The sequence below is a fragment of the Equus przewalskii genome, chromosome 21 (genome assembly GCF_037783145.1).
Source record: "Equus przewalskii isolate Varuska chromosome 21, EquPr2, whole genome shotgun sequence".
Classification (NCBI taxonomy): Eukaryota; Metazoa; Chordata; class Mammalia; order Perissodactyla; family Equidae; genus Equus; species Equus przewalskii.
Genome location: NC_091851.1, coordinates 4,686,760 through 4,700,507, shown reverse-complemented (window position 1 = coordinate 4,700,507; position 13,748 = coordinate 4,686,760). Strand labels below are relative to the sequence as shown.

General features: G+C 45.1%; 1 protein-coding gene across 14 annotated transcripts in view; it reads right to left on the bottom strand.

The window, feature by feature from the left end:
- Positions 1-13,748, bottom strand: part of RALGAPA2 (Ral GTPase activating protein catalytic subunit alpha 2) — a 323,319-nt gene that overhangs the window by 8,651 nt on the left and 300,920 nt on the right. The gene's annotated exons all lie outside the window — the stretch shown is intronic.

The window sequence follows — 13,748 nt, the reverse complement described above, 5'->3', positions numbered from 1 at the left end:
CAGGATGATATCACCCCTGGGGGGGAACAATATCTTACTCTTTATATCTATAAAGCTCAGATAGAAGTATGGTGAATAAACAGACACACAGTATTTCTGTGGTGTTTCAGGGGAGGGGATAAAGGGAACAAACATGTCTTAGAAGGCTCCACAGTGAGGCAATAATGAGAAAAAGGTTGAGGAACATTAAATGGTAGGGTTAATAGGTGTCTTTAATTCAAGATGTTTCTTATACATTAGTGGTGCTGGGGATCAGGAGTCAGCCCAGCTTGCATCCAAGAGCAGCTGAGTGAGACACCTCTGGGGAGAGCCCTTGAAGTGTAACTCAAGATACTGATGGGCCACACTGCGGCCACTTAGCAGCTCAGATGCAGAGTGGGAGCCCCAAGAATCCGGAAGTCGCTTTTGGAGAAAGATGCCTTACATCTTTGGTCTCCTGTGACTCCTCTGATGCTCTGGATATCAGCAAGGATTTAAGAAAACACAGGAAACAATAGTCTCGGTTGGGGATTTGCTGTGTTCTGCACAGCTCGGCCTAGTGGAGGTTTTTCAAGAACTGGTGGGTCTTTTTATGGCATGTTTTCTCTGGCTGTACTCACTAGGGGAGCAAAAGAGCAAGGATTTGAACCGAGCTGCTTCTCTCGGAGGAAAGGCTGACATCCAGAACTGCCACCTGGGATAATGCTGGGCAGGGTCAGACAAGAAAAGTGGCTGCGTCTCCCTGGGTCCTTGTTACTGAACAGTCAGTGTGGAAAATGATTAACTGGTTCAAGATAATTAGGGAAGGGAATGATTTTGAGAGCTGGCATGGATGAGGGAGAGAAATAGTGGACTAGGGTTCCAGCTTTAGGCAAGTGCTAAATATCCTCCCAGCAGGAAGGCGGACAGAGCGGGAGATCAGAGAGCTGTCTGGGCTATTCAGACCTCTTGGAATGGCTCTGAGGAAGGGAACAGGTGCAGCAGTGGATGGGGTAAGCCTACACACTCAACTCAACACTGGCAACCCAAGACCAGTGGGAATTAGCCAGCCTAATTAACATTTCCAAATGGCCCAAGGATGGCTTCCAGTATTTCCAACCCAGCAGCAGTGGCTGTGTCCTGGCCCCAGCCCTGGCTCTGGGCTCAGCTTACTCTTTTTGGTTGTTGGTCTTGCTCATCAACTTTGGTTCCGAAGCAGAAAGCTAGGACAGCTGGACCACTCTCTCTTAGGCAGGCAGAGAGAGAGTGCATGTATTGTGTGCCTGCATGTGCATATGGACCTGTGTGAGGGGCTAAGCGAGCGGGTGGAACATTCATGAAAAAACTTTTCTGGTATTTTTCTCTTCCCTTCCACAACTATAATGTACTCTTATTGATCTATGACTAAATTTAACTAAATTATAAATTAAAAATTAATATCTTGGTGTCAACTTTCTTTTAAGGCCCTCATGGAGAAGGAGGTTTCCAGACCCTCTCACTGTCTCAGAGAACACGAATATCAAGATCTCAGTTACAACTTAGCCATGGTAGGCTGTTCATTTTACCAGACTGAATCCACATCTCAAAATGGGAAAATAGCACACAAATGCTTGTAGCAGCAATATTCATAAAAGCCAAAAAGTAGAAATAGCTCACATGTCCTTCAACTCATGAATGGACAACCAAAATGTGGCCTACCCTTATAATGGAATACTATTTGGCAAGAAAAAGAAGTAAAATAATGATACAGGCTACAAGATGGACAAACACTGAGAACATCCTAAGTGATAGAAGTTAGTCACCAAAGACCACATATTGTAGGATTTCACTTAAATGAAATGTTCAGAATAGAATGTCTCCGTAGAGACAGAAAGTAGACTAGTGGCTGCTTAGGGCTGGGGGTGGAGTAGGGGGCATGGGGATCAACTACTAGTGGGTTTATTATTATTATTATTATTATTGCAGGGAAAGATTTGCCCTAACACCTGTTGCCAATCTTCCTCTTTTTTCTCCCCCTCCCAAAGCCCCAGTACATGGCTGGATATCCTAGGTGTAAGTTGTTCTAGTTCTTCTATGTGAGCCACCACCACGTCATGGCAACTGACAGATGGGTGGGTGGTGTGGTTCTGTGACCCAGAAACGAAACCAGGCTACCGAAGCGGTGAGCACCATACTTGACCCACTAGGCCATCAGGGCTCTATTATTTTTTTATTTTTTAGGAGGGATAAAAATGCTCTAAAATTAGGGGCTGGCCCCACGGCCAAGTGATTAAGTCCACAAGCTCCACTTTAGCAGCCTGGGGTTTGCCAGTTTGGATCCTGGGCACTAACCTACACACTGCTCATCAAGCCATCATGAGGCGGTGTCCCACATAGAAGAACTAGAATGACCTACAACGAGGATATACAACTATGTACTGGGCCTTTGGGGAGAAAAGAAATGTTCTAAAATTAGATTGTGGTGATGGGTGCCCTACCTTGTGAATAGACTACAAACACTGAATTCTTTACTTCAAATGGGTGAACTGTATGGTATGTGAATTAATCTCGATAACACTGTTTGTAAAAATGGCAAAATCGACTAGAAGGTGGTCTGGGCGCACTACTGCCACTACTTTTCCGAAGGTGACACAACAGAAGGGCCTCCGAGCTCCAGGAAAACAAAATCCCCTGTGGGCACCTTGGGAGGCAGGGGCACAGGGCTGGCTGTGAAGGTTAGCAGATGCCACCAGCAACTCTCCCTCTGTTTCACGCTACAGACTTTAACTATCCTCAAAGCAAAGAAAATGGGGCTACCCCTCAGGCAACCCTCTTCTCTTCTCTTCAGCGTTGTCTCTTGGGTTTATTGCAACTTGAATTCATCTGTCATAAAAAACCTCAAGAGTATAAGGTGGGATTACAGTGTGACTCCCTGGGACACACTGGGATTTTGTGTGTAGTTCAGGACTACTTTTTAAACTCCCTAACAATCAACAGCTAAGGAAACGTAGCAGATGTTAGCAGCCGCAGCGAGGTCTGTGGTGACCTGTGGGAGGACAGTGAGTTCTAGGTATTTGTCTGAGTTGTCTTCAGACATTAAAGAAGCAGTGGAACCATCTGGTAGTTTCACTGATACAAGCTGTCCTGTTGTCTTCAGACATTAAGGAAGACATTCTAGTCCATAATTAAGATATTTTCTATATGTGAATTCTTTCTACGGTACTCAGTTTGCATCCTGAAGTAGAAACACTTTGGTTAACTTTCAGTTAAATTTCTCGGTTACCTGTGTCACAGTGGGTGTGCGTTTGCCACTGTAAAAATTGTACAGGCCATCTATAAAACAGACCTTTCTGCCTTTGGGAAGTCACATTTTGCCTTTGCCACAAAAGAAGGGTTCCTCCCCTCCACCCCACGAGCAGGCACCGAAAGGCAGGGCCTCTCAGGTAGGGGCAGTGAGTCCTGCCTGGGAACAGAAAGACCTAAGGGCCTGAGCCCTAGTCTTGGCCACTTGACCATGAAAAAAACCAGCTGCTCTCAGTTCCAATACTGCCAAAGAGAAAAATCGTGCCCTACAGAAAGCAGACTGTGAGGAGAGTGTGCAGTAAGCTGCAAATCTCCACACATATGTAAAGAGCTACTACTGTTCATAGGTTGTCCTAGAGATCATTTTTACAAAAGTGAAACAATGCGAAGGGAGCTCAGCCTCACACGCGAGCTCTTCGGATACTGGGGGCCATTTTCCTCTCTGCAGTGTTCTGTGCACCAGGGATAGTTATCCGCCATGGTTCTGCGTGCCAGCGCACGGGTTCAAGGCCACTGAATTCTGGTGTGAGTCTGGCGGTCTTAACGAGGTGGGGAGATGTGCCTGCAGGTCGGAGTTCTGTCCATCTCCTTTTCACCTTCCTCCCACCACGCAAACCTTCCCCTATAAAGAGGCGGGTGGCACCATGCTCCCTTCACCTGTGCAGTCCAGGTTAGGGGCTGCGTTCTGCGGCACTGGTGTGAGGGGACCCCCTCTAGTGGGCCCCCATTGGGAATGTTTGGGGAGAACATCTCTTGAATCGCCACAACATTCATTCACTAGTCAAACATGCATTACATGGCTGCTGTGCGCCAGGGGATGGGAATACGTGGCGACGAAGTATTGTCTAACTGGTCCTCCTCCTGCCCTCCCACGGTATATCCCACCCACAGAAGCACAGTGACCCGTTACAACAAAATTCACATCATGTCACCGCACTGCCTATGCCCCTCCAGTAGCTGCCCATCTTACTAGAGTAAGAACCAAGGCCTCTCCCTCTGCCTGCATGGTTGCAAGGTCGCTCTGACCTGCCTCCTCCTCCCCATCTTGCTGCTCTGCCCTACCAACGCAGATTCCTCACTGTTCCTTGACAGGCCAGGGAAGCTCTTGCCTCAGGGCCTTTGTGCTTCCTGTTCCTCTCCTTGGAACGCTTCCCCACCAAATGCTAAGTGACTTGCTCCCTCGCCTCCTTCAAGTCTTTCCTCAAATGTCACCTTCTCAGTGAGGCCCTCCCTGACTCCGTTTTAAAGTGCACCTCATCCAGTGTACATTTCTCAGCAGCACCCCTGGTCCTCCGTCCTGCTGTCTTTTTCTTCTTAGCTCTCCTCAGCGCCTGCCAGGAGACGAGCGTCCTTCTTGCCTATCTAGAGGAGAAGCCTCAGGGAGGGTGGAGCTGCTGTGGTTTTGCTCATCTGTGTGTCTTCCATATGAAGTATTTAGTAAATGTTTATGGAATGCATGCTGAAGGTTTGGCCCTCGCAGGGTTGATGTGATGTCCAGGGTAAAGCTGCGTTCTCATCTACCTAAGCTGTACCAAAGGTGCGTGTGTGCTCCCAGGACTAGTATTAATATCTCAATATGGCCTCTAGCAAGTTGCCAGCTTTGGGTAACTGCGATAGAGCAGAGCTGGCCTAGTGGAGCCCCATTTCCGGCTTCTTCCTTTCTTCTCTGTGGTGACCCCTTCCTCTGGGACTCACCCCAGAAGCTCTTGGGTCGGCTAACCACCCCTGCGCCCACCCCCCAGGTCAGGAGTGCCTGGCCTTGGAGAGCCGCAGGCCCAGGTGTTATGGAGGGCTCTGGTGCTAACTGGAGTGGGGCGGTTTCTCTAGCTACTCCTTGGAGCCCTCGGGACGTAGCCAGGGAGCAGGGTTTCCCTAACTACCATGAACGGCCCTGGGACTGCCTGCCGCAGAGTCTGCACTAACATCCTTCAGCAGCAACGGAAGGGCAGTATGCGCTTCTCAGCTCTGTCTGCGATTAGGGCTGGAGGACGAGACTTTACCAGTGAGTCCTGGAAGACCCCAGTGGCTTCCTCACCCTCAGGCCATCTCACATGAGAAGAGAGATGCTGGGGGATGGTGTGGGCCAAGGTTCCCACCACAGGTAATGCTGAGCACTGTGGGGCGGGAAGAGGGACCTGGTGTGGGGGCACAGGTAGGTGGATGTGTTCTCTGTGCATCTGGCATCTTAGTGTCTCATAGTCTTGAAGTGGTCGAAAAATAGCCTTTTGCTTATTCTTTCTCAGCACTTTTCACCATGATGCCACTAGCCTTCTTATTTGTTGAGAAATGACATAGCCATGTCAATGCTGTAAATACTTTATGTATTTTTTTTTTATACAGTTGACTGGCATGTTCCCCATTTTTAAGGGTTTTCTTTTCAGCCCTCTGAGGGACTTGAAAAGATAACGGGAAAAGAAGAATCAGCTTTTCTCTTCATTATGCTATTTAGAGGTTTATTTCCTGGTTATCATCATATATCCTTCTGGAAAAGGAGAGTATAAAATATTCTTTCTTTTTTTCATCAGCAGACTTAAACGCTAGTAAGAGAGGTTCCTTTTGGCCTCTGCTTTGGTTTGGTTGTTGCTAAATAGAAATTCAAGCAAAACCACTGAGTCTTCCAGGAAACCACCCTAATGGCTGAGGTTGTACAACTTCTACCTGGGACATCCAGAAGACCATGAAGGTCACAGTCACGGTTTACAAGGAATGTGAACCTGGGTGTCAGAAGCTCCAGGTTCTTCTGAAACAAATTCTGAAAGTTATTCCAAATAAGCTTTAATTAAGAGTCACTTCCAAAAACTGTCTCTGAGAAAAATTCTTGGTACCTGCTGGCCATCTCTTGGCAACTGCTCGTGTCCCCGGAGCTGTAATCAACAGTTAGGCAGGGAGGAAGATGCCACTTGCGCTTAAAACCCAGCAAAGACTGAGAGACCAAAACTAACCCAATGCAGCATTTCATAGAAAAAGCAGTATCTTCAAGTTCTTCCAAAGGAACAAATTAAATGTAATGTCAATACTTTAGAATGAATAATCTCAGGTCCCTTATTTTTCTGGGAACCTGTGAACACCCCCGATCTCTGCACAAGTCCCACGGGCAGGAGGGTCCCCATGTCAGCTCTGAAAGGAGTCACCTCCTCCTCTCCACTCTTCCCACATTTACTATCCTTCGTCTTCCTCTTCTTGTCCACAGGCCTCCCAGCTCTCAGATGTCCCAACTCTTAGCCAATGTGGGAAAGTTCAAAAGCAACTGGAAGGATGCTGAGTATATCTAATACATATTCAGCAAGTTTTCATTCTCTCCCAGGCTCACAGGCAGATGGCATGGCCCATCTCAGGGAAATCTCAACCCAACTGACCCAAACCATTGGCTGTTTGTATCTTTTTTTTGTTTTTGCACTGTTATCTTTTTGACATGGAATTATAGTTTGGAGCTAACTAATCTGGGATTATTAACAATTAGCCATTTTTGGTGGTTCACGAGTATCTGCTTCTGCCTGACGAGACTGAAAGCTCCGAAGAGGAGAGACAGAGCACAAGGTGTCCAGAGCCTCTGTGCCCTTAAAATGCCCAGCACAGTCCTGCTTGGTGGCAGCGGCCTAGGGGAGGAGAGGGGAGGGCCAATTCAGAGACGGCAACATTTGACAAGTAGCACCATCATTTTCTAGAGGATCAAATGGAACAAATGTTTGTTTCATCTCTTTCTTCCCCCTTCCAGAGCTTACATGGAGGAGAGTAAAAGAGTGTTAAGAGGAAAAAGGGATGAACAAGCATGAGGCAAAATGTGGTGCTAACCAGGACAACTGAGAATTCTCTTTAATACCCCCGACAGCATTTACAAAAGCATCTCAAATCAAGTTTCAGTTATTCAAACTGCATTATCCAGTCTGTGGATAACCAGGCTTCTGGCTTCCCCCACCTTTCTCCACACCCAGTTTTGGCCATATTGCTCATCACTGGCCTTACACTATGAGACCGGGAAGGGAGGGAGACAGATGAAACAATTACAGGTGTTTGCTCTGCATCTTGCATCAGGCGCAGCACACATCTGTGGTCTGGAGACACACCTGTACCTCTTAAAGCAATCGCCTGAGTCTTTTCTGTCTGCATTTCTCTTACTGTTGTTCATGTTATAAGAAAGAAATTATATGCATCGTTCCCTAAAGAATTTACAGCCTATTATAGATAGAAGAAACACACACACAGAGGACAAAGACATATGCTAAGAAAAATCAAGATATAAGTAACGACAGGTTAGATGGCACTAAAACGAGGACCTAAACATTAGAGAGATGCCTTGATTTAGGACAGTGGTTCTCAGTCATGCTTGCATATTAAAATGCCCTCAGGAGTTTTCAAAAGAAAGTCCCCATGCCCAGGTCACACCCCAGACCAATAAACCCAAATCTCTGGTGGAGGGACACAACATCAGGATCCCTATGCCTCCACAAGTGATCCAGTGTGCAGCTGGAGCCAGCACCACTGGGTTCAGGTGATGGGAGCACGGGTAGTTAAAAAAATTCCTATGGATGCTTCATCATCTTTTCAGGAAGAATACATTTTAGGTTTCAAAAAAAAGTGTCATATGCACGGGGGTCAGAATTAAGTGGGTTATGTGGGAGGAAGATTTGGGCGGGGTCTGGGAGGGATTACTGAGGGGAAGAAGTGTCTGTGTGGGGCGGGCAGTTGTTTGCAGGGTGCGTGGTAACAGCCAAGCGTGCTGAGGATGCAGAGTGGGGTGATCCTGAGTTCTTGAACAGACAGTGACATAAGAGAGCTTGTATTTAAGGGAAACTTCTAGATGATCTGAATGGAGTTCTGAGCTTCGATCCTGGTCTTTAACTAGTATTAATAAAAGGCCAGCAGCCGTGGCTCTGATTTATGGGACTGTCAGCTAAGGGTGGGCCCTGGGCTAGCAGTTCTACGTGTCAAGGTCCCCAGCTTGCACTTCTCCTTCTAGGAGACAGGGTGACGGGCAGGCAGCAGTGATTCCAGGATGAGAGAGAAGAAATGGGAGGAACATGTTCACCGTGGAAGACAGAAGGAAGATGCGCAGGAAGAGGCAGAGGGCTGCACAGGACAGAGTGAGGAGAAACCTGGACATGCTGGTGGGAGGCGAGGATGATAGCAGAATGAACATCTGCTGAAGGCGCCCTGTGTGCCAGGCACTGTTCTCATCTCTCACACATACTCGCTTACTGAATCCTTATGAATGCACTTTAAGGAAGTACTATTGTCAGGAACGTTTTACAGAATCAGACTCTGAGCCACAGAGTGACAGGTAACTTGGCTGAGGCCACATGCCGAAGCATGGAAGACACTGGCTATCTGCAGAACCCAGGCCTCTCCTGAGAATACATTCTCCCCATGAGGAGCCTCTAAGGCAGCTGGGGAGGCTGGCTCCAGGTGGAAGGTTCTTGTTCCCTTGTTGAGCAAGGGAGGACAGGAAAACAGAGGAATTTGAGAGACTGGAGTGGCCGTGTGTGAGGAGGAAAAGCAAGGGAAGGCAAGTCTGGGCTGTATTAAGTACCAACGGAGGAAAGTGTGCCAGCCCTGGCAATGGGAAGTGAAGAGTCAAAGGTCTGCTGATGGGCACTGCTACTGGTCTTTACTCCAGGGTTCAGCTGTGGTGTGTGGCTGCACAGGCTCTGGGCTGTGTTTCTAGCCTCTCAGAACCTTAGAAGCCCTCTAGGCCTTGGGATGATCTGCCTGAACCCCTGAAGCCTGACCTACCAGGGGCACGTGGAAGCCTGTGATGCACGTCTGTTGACTAAATGAATCACTGTATATTCTGGGCTTCAATTCCCTCATCTGTTCAATGTAGTTGGTTAGAAGAGGGAATGAGAGGACTCCTTAAAAGATTTTGCAGCCACAACTACTAGGTAACCCCACACACTATCACAATCACATGAGTGTACTGGCTAAAGAATTTATAAATTGTCACCTTGATAGGAATAACCATAACCACAACATCATATATGAAGTTCTGTAATCTGAGTTTCTGCTATGTTTCTGGTCATGTTAATGTCTTTCCCAAACTTCATTCTTATCTCATGAAGACTTTCTGAAGTCTCATGAGCACGCTTGGCTCACGAGAAAAACGAGGAAGGTACAGCTTTCTTGAGCAGGCTGTATGAGAGACACTACATGGTTTGTGTGCATTTAAAAATTCTCTTATAATTGGCTGGTTAGGAACTCTGTGACCAACGTAAATGACAACCAATGTTTGGTGACAGTTCACCAAGTAGGGGAGTTGGTAACCAGCTGAGCCTTTGATGACGTCACTAATACCTGCATTGACTCTGCCTTGTGGAAGAAAAGAGAGTGTGGAATGAGGGGTGAGGGCTGAGTTGGCCCTGCTGCCATTTGCCCACGGCCTTTGTTGTCCTTTCATGGCTTGGTCTTCCTGTGCTTCAAAATTGATGTGAAGAGGTCATACTTAATATCTCTCGAAGCCCCTTCCAGCTCTACATTCTATGATGTTCTTTGCCGGTTTTGGCAAATTTATGAGGAAGGTAAATACATAAGGAGTGATACCAATCAAAACCTTATTAAGACCACTTTAACAAGGAGGGAGGAAGGAAGGGAGAGGAGCGAGGAAGAGACAGAGAGAGAAAGGAAACACTGAATGACTCTGTGACATGACCACTCTCAATGAATGTGGACAATCTGTCTTCTTTTTGGGGTTAGAGTTAGGGTCTACCTTGTGCTGTTTCTGGGGATCAACTTGATTGCTAACTGCCCAGTGAAATGGCGTATCAGGATCTGTATGCAGGATGACCAGCCTGCAATATCCTGGCACATGTAACCACTGTGGTTGGTTCGAAGGTCTTAGCAAGCGAATGCTGGGTGTAGCTTTACTCCTCCAGGCAAAGGTTGGTGAGGTATAAAAGTAGTTTGTATAGCATCGACATGCCAGATTCACTTTATGACCAATGTGTAACACGTCTACAGTCTTATGAAGAGATTTTATTGGCCACCAGAATGACCCAGTGACATCAGGCAGAGTCTTCTGATAGTTTTTGTGAAGTTAATATAATGATGTTTTGTAGAAAAAAATTATAAAAGTCTTTTTTATCAGGTAGGTGAGCAAGAGGGCACCTGTGCAATTCCTGAGTGTGAAAGACGAAAGTGTGCAGTTTTGTACAATAGCAGCAGTGGTAGCAGCATCCTGAGACTGACTGAGACTAATCTGGTTTAAGCTCCAAATATGACCTACATTACAAGTGGCAGAATCTCATGGAGCCTAGTGAGGAATTTTCTCCCACTTGTTCTAAATCCTAGAGCCTTTACAATCTAGCCTATCATGAAGGAGAAAGTGTTTCTGACCATATCTTGGAGAAATCAAATGCTGTGTTTATGTAGGGCTTAGAAATAAACAAAGATCTGTGCTCCCTCTGCTGGCTCCCTTCAGCAGTATTAAAGTAGAAGGGAAACATAAACAGTGTTGGCATCTTCAGCAAACGCAGTCAATTCAAGAAGAACCACTCACGTAACTTGGTTTCAGACATTCTTTCAGAAAAATCCATCTTTATCAACTTCTGACGAAGGTACTTGGAAATTCTTAAAAGGCAACATCAAATTATACATACCTATAGTCCTCAACTACCAAATTGCTAGCTGTGATTGTAATAGTGATTTGGGGATTCATTTATCAACAGACACCAGTGGATTCCGCCAAGATTTTAAGGTCCAGATACAATCTTTAAAGCAGTTCTGGGAAAAAACCTGAAGTCCAAGATAAAGTTTCTTTTTTTTCTTTTGTTTTCTAAGAGTAGCTTCCAAAAGTAAAGATTTATACTATTTATATCCTTTCCGATAATGTCAAACATTAGACTTGATTTTCCAGATCATTAGCATGCAGAAGAATGACCTCATGGTGAACAGATGCACTTGGCTGTGAGCTGCAGTGATTACATCAGTCCCTCCCAGCAGTGGAGGGTGCCCATTCCAGTTAACCCTTGAAAGGCCTCTCTGCCAGCCCCCCTAACCTAGTCCCTCATCCCAATGTGTGTGTGTTAATTGCAGCCAATATTTTCACACTGGTTACTTATTGCTGGTAAATAAGGAAAGAATTAAAAGGAACGCAAACTATAAGGCTAGGTAAAAAAGCAGCTCAAATACCTATTACACATGGGGCATCATCAATACAAGTAATGGGCAGAATAGATATGAGGCAGGTGGTGTTTTAAAATAACATTTTCTGATTGGAAAAAAAAAAGTTTTTTGAACCTCTTTTAAAAAAGCTGAGCACTCATTATTAGCCTAACACAAAAGACCGTACCTCCTCATTTGGGGGTGACAGTGCATCATGAATAGAAGCCCGCTCACTTGGCCAGTGTGCCCCTCTGTGGCTGCCTTGGGTGACAAGCAACAGTGCAGGGGCAGGGAGAGTCTGAGGAGAGGGCATCTTTGGGCACAGGCCACTCCCACTTAGCACATCTCTTACTTATATCCAGGACTTAAAGGCTGATATGAGAGGCCTTCCCTCTAGAAAGGAGGGCGGCGCGCTGTTACACAGAGTGTGGAATGAATACAGTGTTCAGGTTATTCTCCCTTTGCATTAACAACAAAGCCCCTTGTTGCAAGGATACAAAGAAAACCTGGGAGCCCCTAATTCCTCCGATTGTGCATATGCATGTGAGCAGGAGCCCAAGGCCCTGCTTTGATGACACTGCTGGCCGAGAGGGTCTGATTGGGTCCTAAGTGCACTGTGGGAGCTTAAGCCGCTCAGGGTCAATTTTTCCAGTTGGCTTGCTGCTTGGAAGAGGAGACTTCACTTCAATTTCTTAGTTTAAGCTGACTGGCTCATCTGGGTTTGACTGTACTTGTCCCAAAAAAATAAAAAACACCGTGAATAAATGAAAAATGTTTTCATCTGTTAAAGTGGTAACAGACAGGCACAGGGATTCCTCAAAAGCAAAATTGGTTCATAAATGAGAAGAGGATGTGGTTCTGAAAACGTGCCTGTATATGGTACAAAAATGCTCCATCCTCATTGCACTGCCCCCAAATTTCAGTTCAAATCAAGCTCATTTCTAGTTTCTTCCTATTCATTGTTGTGGGCGGATACACAAAGCCTTAAAAGAGAACATTATGCCCAGAGTTAAAATTACAGTCATGGATTGATGTCATATGCATATAACAAATTTTATCACTCAACACCAAATACCCTAAACCCTGAACATTATGAAATGTAAAACTGATGTTAACAATTTGAAAAGAAGAAGGACCAGCATTTGTCTTGCTACCCGATCTTTGGTTACACGTTCCTTTCGCACAGGCTCCAATGCCCATTCTTCGAGCTGTCAGAACCTTTATCTGCTAAGTGAGTTTGGCAAATGCGATGTTCTTGAAGAAGCCTGTCAGCAATCTTCTCCAAAGAGCAGGGCTTAAAAAATCCAATCGCTTCTTGGAGTCTCACTTAAGATGTTACCTACACACTGACTCATTTAAATTGGTTTAAATAGTTATGAACTTTTGGAAAAGATCAAGTTAATTTATACAGAGGCTAAAATACATGTAGAAAATAAAGTTTATCAATATTTCTTTCAATAACATCTTAACCATGAACCTTAAGGATGTAACACTTGAGTTAAGGAATGTAAATAGTTAGTTACTATTTCATTTCTTTTAATTTTAAGAAACAAAAAGCTTTATCAAGAGTTTACAAAACACAAAACACTGCACTGAAAAATTAAGTTCCAATATCTCATGACTATGGGAAAAAGCTGAATGAGATCTTTAAAAAATTAGCTTTGCTACAGATCCTTCATGTTCTTTCACCTAAAAATTAGAAACAATTTAAACCTCTAGCCAGACTGGGTATGAAATCTTCATTTCCCTTGAAACTGATTTTTTTTTTTCATTTTAGATAGAATGTTGGCAGAGTGTATAAAAGAATTCAATTCACAGCTGTTCTACTTTTTTAATGTAAGAAACATTAATCAAAGCTTTAAGTTATAAGCTTTTCTCATGTTGTTTAGTATTCCAGTTCAACAAAGATCAATAGAGGCCATCCCTGTGTTTCTTGACGCCTCACCAGGAAGCAGCGGCGTGATTATGTAAATCATGCAGCTCCACCTCGGCCAGCTTGCTTATCTCCCAGGCCTTCTGCCTGCTGCTCCTGGCTCCCTGTGCAAGTGCAAGCCTCTCCCTCTTATCTCCCAACAAAGCTCCGAGAGGCACCGACGGAAGCCAGCGATGTTAAACAATGATGCATGGCTGATTTTATTTGTAAGTGATTTATTTCACTGAATTTAATTTTTTTTTCACTTTGTGTGTAAGATATTTGTTAACAAGTCAGAATAGGAGAAGTAAGGCGGTGTTTAGAGACAATTGACACAGGTTAGAAATCTATTAAGCTCTCTAGCAGTTGTGTCTACACTGGTGGAAGAAGGAAGCCCCTCATTGAGAATTTCAACATGCATTGACTAAATATCCCATTTACTCTCTGAAAGGCAATTAATCTCTAATTACATGCAGAAATTTACAAGCAATTCTATACTTTG